This window comes from Mandrillus leucophaeus, unplaced genomic scaffold (genome assembly GCF_000951045.1).
Source record: "Mandrillus leucophaeus isolate KB7577 unplaced genomic scaffold, Mleu.le_1.0 Scaffold525, whole genome shotgun sequence".
NCBI lineage: Eukaryota > Metazoa > Chordata > Mammalia > Primates > Cercopithecidae > Mandrillus > Mandrillus leucophaeus.
The window spans coordinates 1,601,219-1,610,577 of NW_012105642.1; the positions used below are offsets into that span (position 1 = coordinate 1,601,219).

A 9,359-nucleotide genomic window follows, 5' to 3' on the forward strand; every position below is an offset into this window, starting at 1 on the left:
ATTTTCATGATAAAAACAATCAACAAAGTAGAGAAGGAAAGTACCTCAACCTAATGAAAGCCTTAATGAAAAATTTTACTTCTTTCCTTTCCAATTTGGATGGCTTTTATTTATGTATTTACTTATTTATTCTTTCTCTAATTGCTCTGCCTAGGACTTCCAATACTAGGTTAAATAGAAGTGCTGAGAGTGGGCATCCTTGCTTTGTTTCTGATCTTAGAGAAAAAGCTTTCAATTTTTCACTGCTAAGCATGATGTTACTCATCCACCTTACAGTCGGAAAATTAAAAACAGAATTACCATATGACCTGGCAATCCAAACATTTGGTATATATTCAAAATAATTGAAAACAGCATCCTGAAGAGAAATTTGCACACCTATATTAATTGCAATATTATTCACAATAACGAAGAGGTGGAAGCAACCTAAATGTCTGTGGATAGTTGAAAGGATAGAGAAAATGTGTTTATATACATACAATGGACTATTACTTCTGTTATGTATTACAACATAAATGAACCTTGAGGAAATTATGCTAATGAAATGAGCCAGTCACAAAAAGCAAATACTGCATGATTCCACTTTGTGAGATGTCTAACATAGTCAAACTCATAGAAACAGAAAGTAGTGTTGTTACCAGAGGCTAGGAGAGAGGAGGAAATGGGGAGCTGGGTAATGGGTATCAACTTTTAGTGTTGCAAAATAAAAACATTCTAGCAATGAGTTGCACAAAAGTGTGCATATAGTTAACACTACTGTACTGTACACTTTAAACGTGGTCAAGATGGTAAAGTTTTTGTTATGTGCTTTTTACTACAATTTTAAAAATAGAAGATTTAGCAGTATTTTTCAAACTTGAAGGCTCATATGAATTACTTGGGAATTTTGTTAAGTTTAGATTCGAATTTCAGGTCTGAGGTGGGGGCTGGGATTCTGCATTTCTAGTAAACTTCAAGGTGATGCCAATGCTTCTGCTCTAGGGATCACGTTTTCAGTGGCAAAAAGTTGTAAAATCATAGGTCTCTGTCTCTCTCATAGTGGATGGAGTTCAGGAGTGTGTACGTTTAACAAGCTTATCCTGGTGATTTTTATGGTCAGTTAACTTGAGTTTATTTGAGGTGCCACAGATCTATACTCCACTTTCTAGATCCCTTTGCTATCCAATCTTAAGCCATCACAGCAGAGTACCTTTCTAACTCATAAGATTATGTAGAGGTTGGAAGGAGGACAGGACTGTTCTGTTGGTATAACCACCCTGTGTCCAGTTAATCCATGCTTCCCTTGTTACATTATCCAAGAGTGCAACATGACCCAACAAAACTTCTATCAGTCATGTGAGGCATTTTTTTTTAACAGAAGAAGAGCATTGGCACCAACAACATTTCATCTCTTCCTTTTCCAGCATGAGAAGACCACGGATCTTCTAGACTCCTAAAGAAAGTCATTTGTACTTAGTGTAAGGCATGTTGCTTTCAGTAAAGTCTTTTGAATGTGATGAAAATGAACATAGCACAAAGGCAAACTATATGCTTTCATTGCCTACAAAACTGTTTCCGGTGCTTTACTGAAAGAGCATGATAAGCAAGACATCAGTCACTGCCACATTACATAAACATAGCTCATCTACATTGTAATATGATTCTGGTGAGCCTGCATGTCTAGAATAGAGCCTGTATCACTGAAGTGCATGAAACTGCTGTGATACCTTATCCCACAAAGCCTCAGGGGACACATTCTTTGAGCAAGTAAACTCAAAGTGAAGTTCTTACCTTCTCAGTGCTGGGTCAGCTATTGGGCATACTGGGGAGGAAAGAGGAGACCATATGCTTCTGCAGAACAAGACCCAAATCTGGGGAAAGCTGAACTTCCAGGGTGTACTTGCCCTGTTACCTTTCCCTAAGTGTATGTTGTGAGAAACGCAGGGAAAGGCGGTTACCTGCTAGAGCTAGCTCAGTGGCTGGGGCTGATTCTATGTATCTCTTCTCAATCCAGCATTCAGTGACTTCATGTTGATAGCTTGAAATTGGCCAAGGTAGGAATATTTACACCACAGAAATTGGCAATGACTACAAACCAAATTCTTTGGTGTTTTATTTTGTTTTCTTTTGTTTAGAGAGCCACTTGTAAAACATTTACTATCACACCAGTTCAGATGATTTAGTAGTATAAACAGCCTATGTGGTATTTTTTGGATAATTTGTTTCATTAGACTGAGGTACAACTCCAAGGAGGATGTCATGTCCTGTACACAGGACTGGAAATTGAAGAAGCCATTCACAACCCTATATGAAGGGGAGCAAGGGATGTGGTGTCCAGGCAAAGCCTCATGAGAAGGGAATTTCCTGTTTTGAACAGAATCCCTGACTTCTTTCCTGTAACGTACATTAATTCATCAGATATTGATTAAATATCAACATTTTTTATAATACACAAAAGGAAAAGAGGCTCTTACTTGAATTATGCCAGAAGTCAGACAAAAGAAAGATGGTTGCTTTTTGGCTGGGCATGGTGGCTCACGCCTATAATCCCAGCACTTTGGGAGGCCAAAGCAGGAAGATGACTTGAAGTCAGGAGTTCAAGACCAGCCTGGCCAACATGGTGAAACCCCATCCCCACTAAAAATATAAAAAAAAAAAAAAGATTACCAGGTGTAGTGGCTCACACCTGTAGTCCCAGCTACTCAAGAGGCTGAGGCAGGAGAATCGCTTGAACCCAGGAGGCAGAGGCTGCAGTTAGCCACGAGATCACACCACTGCACTCCAGCCTGGGTGACAGAGCAGGACTCTCTCTCAAAAAAAAAAAAAAAACAGATTGTTGCTTTTCAAAAATTTACTCAATTCTTCAATAGATTCATTGATTAAATATCAACTTTGTGTCAAGCACCAGGCCAGGTCCAAGGGATATACAGATCCAGGATACATATTCTTGCCTTCAAGGAACTGATGTTCTAATAATAGCTAATAACAAGAGCTACTATTTCCTAACCACTGAAATTCTAGTTCTAATAATAGCTAATAACAAGAGCTACTATTTCCTAACCACTGAAATTCTAGGGTTCCCACTGTCATAGTCTGATGACTCTCTTCTCTTCATTCAGCAGACATTGCATACTATACACTACTTGCCTAACCGAGAGCATGAGTTTGTGTAAGAGTGTAAGACACTGACATATAAATGAAATATCACCAATTTGTACTGATATAAGAAAGCCAATGTGGTTACAGAGTGTTTAAAATGCAGACTGTCTTACTATCTTTGTAGGGATAGGATGGCTCAAAGGAGGTTAATGAGAATTTAGCAGCTGAGGCCCTACTTAAAGCATTATATAAGAATTATTTTTAATCAACCTGTTGATTATTTATATAAGAAATAATGTTCTAAAATGTCTTTAAAATATTTTTCTGGGAATAAGAAAAAACTTCCACCTATGTTCATGTAACTAATTTTTGACTTTTCAAATCTTTTATTAAAAAAAATAAAAAGGCCACACCTGATCCTACTTGTTGACAGAGAAAGATGAGAGATCTTGAAATGGCTCCTGTGCTCAAAAGTATTTGTCAGTTATCATAGAGCCCGAAGTGCCAATATTGAAGACATATTTCTTACCCAAAGCAGCAAGTAATACTCAGCAGTAAAAAGGAAAAAAAAACTCCTAAAGGTCACATACTGTGTGATTACACACCACACACACACAGACTCTCTCACACACACATATGTATCTAAAACATTCTCAGAATGACTGAACCGTAGTAATGGGGAAGAGGTCAGTGGTTTCCAGGAGTTACAGAGGGGAGGTAGGAGGAGGCTGGATATGACTATGAAGGGGAAGCAAGAGGAAGATCCCTGTGACAATAGAATAGTTCCCTATCTCAATTTCCTGGTGCTTTTGCACGGTCTACATGTGTGATATATACACATTATACCAAGTATCAGTTTCTTTGTTTTGATATTTAACTGTATCTACATAAGGTGTAACCATTGGGGGAGACTGGGTGAAGGACGCACAGGACCTCTCTGTATTGTGTTTGGTACTTTCTGTGGGTCTATAATTATTTGAAAATAAACATTTTCTATTTTCAAACAATGTTGTGTTTCTCTGACTCTAAGAAATTTTTCAACATAAAAAAGTCTGTGATAATGGCGGTTGGGGTAGTGCAGTAGTGGAAATAACAGTGGAGAGGGGAGGTATGAAATTCTTAATCTGGATCAAATACTGTGCTAAGTACTTTATTTTCAATACATGTATTGTTTTATTTAATCCTGAAAACAATCTTGTGATTATAAATTTTTTTGTTTTATAATAACATGCCCAAAGGGATAGGAGTTTATAAACCCAAGAGCTGCCCATGGAAGAAGCATTATTGGAGTCATCAGGAAACATGGCATTCAATAAATTAGACCAAAACAATAGGAGGATGGATATTAGGGACATTAGAAGGGACACATCATGCTAACATCAAAATGGAAAAATCATCTACTTCAGAGTTGTGTTGAGAGTCTCCTTGTTAATATCATTCATAATCAGAGAGCACTGATTTTTTTTTTTTTTTTTAAGAGAGAGGGTCTCACTGTCACCCAAGCTGCAGTGTAGTGGTGTGATCCTAGCTCACTGCAGCCTTGAACTCCTGAGTTCAAGTGATCTTCTCACCTCAGCCTTCCAAGAAGCAAGGACTACAGGCATGCACCACTACACCTGACTAATTTTTTTTTATTTTTTGTACAGACTGAGTCTCACTGTGTTGCTGAGGCTGGTCTTGAACTCCTGGTTTCAAGTGATCCTCCCGCCTTGGCCTCCTAAAGTGCTGGGATTACAGGCGTGAGCCACCACATCTGACCTCAGAGAGGGCTGATTTTTGAATCAGCCATTCTAAAACAGTGGACCTAGAAAGAAGAAATCTTCTACCAGTAGCCTTCTTTCTAGATACCAATCCAACAGGCCAGAAGAAATTTGGGGTCTCATAATCTGATACCAGTATTTTCTCCTCAGTAGTGAAAAGAGGTGAATTAATGCATTCACTCTAAGCTTGTTTTTGGGAAATGATGATGTAATAGTTAAAGAGAGTAGACAAAGGTTAAAGTAATAAGAAATGCTGAACTTCCAAAAAAGCTGGCCTTAATATTCTCCATCAACTGGCAGTGTTCCCAGTGATGCTTCTATCACAGACTGTGATAGAACTGGCATACATAATAATCCTTTCTTCTTCAATAATATAGTAAGACATCACATCCATATATTTCCCAAATAGGACTGCCACTGCCTATCTAGTTAAGGAGTTATCATTCTACTGTTTCTCTTGAGAAATGACACTAAGGCAAAACACTTTTGTTTTTAAGGGGTTCTATTGGCCACTTAAAATACCCTTGATATATGACCAGAAGTCATTGAATTAACTAAAAACAAATAGTTGTGAATTACATAGAGGGCTTCTCTCAGCCACATGCTTCTCATAGATAATGTAATAAAGATCATTGATAAATAATAAAAAGTTGCATTTCTCACATGGGAGAGGTCCCATAATACAGCTCATTCGAACGCTGAGGGAGTGGTGCCCTCTAGCAGTGCATGTGAGAAATATTATCATATAAGTATATTAAATATAGCAAATAAGGATCTCCCACTATCTCTGCTACTCTCAGACATAAGGGGTAATTTGACAGTTGGTTTTGTCTTTTCCGAGCTACTAGAAACCTACTGAAGTTTCACTTCCATGTGCACTAATTTTTTAAGTGCCAGCAAAGGTTAGATTCTAATAGTGCCCTTTTGGGGACTTTACCAATAACTTTTAAAATGTCATTATCTGTGAATGTCACATAAAACAGGTCCCTTTCTCTTTTCTTTCAGACCTGCCTTAGATCAGTGTTTGGGGATGAGAATAAAGGGTACAAATAGGAAAAAACATCCTCCTACAAGCTGAACAGCATCTCAGGTGCAAAAGATGGTCACAAAATGGGAGAATGTTAAGAAATCGATTAATGGCTCAAGTATTCAAAAACTGATGAAGTTCTGACTCTTTTCCCTTAAAAGCACTGCAGTTTATGGTTACAACTGATAGATTTGCAGGGTTCGATAACTTCAGAAGCTAATTAAGTAAACTGAGTAAACAAAAGAAAGGAACTTGATTTTTTTTTTTTTTTTTTTTTTGAGATGGAGTCTAGCTCTGTCCCACAGGCTGGAGCACAGTGGCACGATCTTGGCTCACTGCAACCTCCGCCTTCCAGGTTCAAGTGATTCTCATGCCTCAGCCTCCCCATTAGCTGGGATTACAGACGTACAACACCACGCCCGGCTAATTTTTGTATTTTTAGTAGAGACGGGGTTTTTTTTGTTTTGTTTTTGTTTTTGTTTTTGTTTTTGTTTTTTTGTTTTTGTTTTGGGAGGGGGGGACGGAGTCTCGCTCTGTCACCCAGACTGGAGTGCAGAGGCGCAATCTCGGCTCACTGCAAGCTCCGCCTCCTGGGTTCACGCCATTCTCCTGCCACAGCCTCTCCAGTAGCTGGGACTACTGGCGCCCGCCAGCACACCCGGCTAATTTTTTGTATTTTTAGTAGAGACGAGGTTTCACCGTGTTAGCCAGGGTGGTCTCGATCTTCTGACCTCGTGATCCTCCCGCCTCGGCCTCCCAAAGTGCTGGAATTACAGGCGTGAGCCACTGCGCCCGGCCTGAGACAGGGTTTCGCCATGTTCGCCAGGCTGGTCTCGAACTGCTGACCTCGTGATCTGCCCACGTCACCCTCCCAAAGTGCTGAGATTACAGACATGAGCCATCCTGCCCGGCCTTGAATTTTTAATTCCATTTTAATTAGTGAAAGAAGTTTGAGCCAGTCTTATCTCTAAGATATTCAAAAGATTATATGGCACACAAATAGTACATTACAAATGCTTTTGAAACTGAAAGGTGTGTTTTCTGGTTTCTGTCTATCTGATATGCTGTTTCAAATCCTGTAAAAGCAAAATATAGTTTTTTGACAAATATGCCCATGTGTTGTGCACAGTTTGATTTATGTAAACTCATTTCAAATGCAACTGCAGAATTCCTCCTGAATGGATGAAAAATGTCTGCCTAAAGTGATAAAAATATATGTGTGTAGAAAGATATAGTTTTAAGAAGGGATTTTTATGAGATACAGATTTGTAACTCAATTTCCTTTAAATATTCCTTTAAAATATTCTTAAAAAAAAAAAAAACTTCAAGAATACCTGACTTTTTGTTTGTTTGTTTGTTTGTTTTTTACATTTTTGTGTCAGTTCAGGGGTTTGCATTGAGTTTGCTCTGCTGAAACACTTTTCTGTGACTTAGCTTATGTGGGATTGGTAAGTAGGGGAGTGATGTCAGTGTAACATAGACCCTGGATTTGTTCAGGTATTTTACTAAGTAGCAGCAACGAAACACAAAGCCCACAAACACAGATTAACACAGCTAGCCAAGGGAAAATACCTACTGCATGTGATTCCCATTCATGCCACATTCTTCCTCTTGGCACAGTGTGGCCACGTACTCTTACATGGCAGTGCTTATTGCGTAATTCTCAGTCTTTCTATTTGCACTTATTCCATAGCTTAGCAATCTCAACTCTTCTTTCTTCCATCAAGCCACCTTCTCATGCATGTGCACACACACATACACACACTGCATTTTTTGTAGTAGTTATTATGAATTTAACTTATCTTTTAAATCATGTTTATATTTAATTATGCTTGATAATTACTAGGATGGTTATTGTTTTTGCAGTGTTCTCGTTACATAAATATTGAGTAGGTATGTCCTGACCCTGTCTTCTTCATAAACCCTACAATTTTTATTACATGATTTTGCAGACCACACAAGAAATACATTTATCTTATTGCAGCAAAAACATTTGTACATCTGTACTTGCCCTCTACTTATTAATTGCAATTATTATATTTGAATTACTCCCAGAATTATAGACTTCCCTCATAAATCTGAGGTAAACAGATTGAGATATCAATTGCCTACAAGATTCATTTTTAAAATTTTACCTTCCCGTGAGAATACCAGCCCCAGGTGTACATTGCATGGCCCCGTTAGAAAGTAACCTTTCCATCTTTATTTGTTTCTGGGCAGTTACCGAAAGTATTTCCACAACAAAAGAATGTAATCAAGATTTAATTTGCTTCCACTGAAGTTTATTTTCATTTTTAAAAATCATTAGCCTATGATTTAGGAATTTTTAAGAAATTGGCCCTCATTACCCCCCAAGCCCCCGCATTCACCTAATACACGCTCCCAGTCCTCCTTTAAGTAATTTGTGGTTTATATTTAAATTTTACATTTAACATGGTCTTAAGTATTAAATTCCACCAGGTCAGACTGCAGTGAGTCAGGGTTTTAAAATATGGTAAGATTCCAAGAAATGAATCCTTCCATTCTAAAATCTCTTCTTGCACATTAATTCAGTTAACTCAGAAGAAAATAGATATTTTCCAGGAAAAAATGTCTTTTATTTTACTTTTGTGAGAATACAAATATGTGTCTTTTGTTTTAGGAAAGAAAGAATTCTCTAATAGTATTTCCATATAACTATGTTACTGGTGTTAGCATGAGTGAATTTTTTAGAACACTAGTGGTAAGCATATAATAGAGCTTTCTCAACACCTACACTCCAAAAGCAAGTCACAGCTTCTCCTAAATGAGCCAAGTACTTGCAGTGAAAAGCTAAACAAAGCCTTGTTTTTAAGGAGAAGCTTACAGAGGGTGACAATATAGAGAGTTCAGCATGTTCTCTAATGGAGATATATATGAACAGAGTACCATGGGACAAAGCAGAGGTGGTGACCATATCAGAGAGGGAAAGCTTTAACCTACACAATTAAAAAAATATATTCTTATGGAGTTCCTAATTTTGTTTCTTTCTCTTTCAATTTTCTGAAATTTTAAAATGTTTATTCACTTGAACATACAATAATTTTCTTTAAAAGAATCCCTCCACAGGCAGATGAGAATATTCTGTGTCTTGATCTTCATGGTGGTGTATATCAGATTCATCAAACTGTACACACACAAATGGTACACTGTACCAAATACAAATTATAATAATAGATCCATCAAAACATACAGTGTTCCATACTTTAAAAAAATTAGCTTCCTTCCTTTGATGATCAAGGTGGCAATAAGTGTATTAGAGAAAGAAAAAGATGTCAGGCGCTGTGGCTCATGCCTGTAATCCCAGCACTTTGGGAGGCCAAGGCAGGCGGATCATGAGGTCAAGAGATCAAGACCATCCTGGCCAACATAGTGAAAGCCCATCTCTACTAAAATACAAAAATTAGCTGGGCATGGTGGTGCGTGAGTGTAGTCCCAGCTACTCGGGAGGTTGAGGCAGGAGAATCACTTGAACC

The 9,359-nt window shown here is 38.0% G+C and overlaps 1 protein-coding gene across 4 annotated transcripts in view; it reads left to right on the top strand.

Annotated features, from left to right (window-relative positions):
- CNTN4 (contactin 4) overlaps window positions 1–9,359 on the top strand; it is a 1,034,898-nt gene that overhangs the window by 886,815 nt on the left and 138,724 nt on the right. The gene's annotated exons all lie outside the window — the stretch shown is intronic.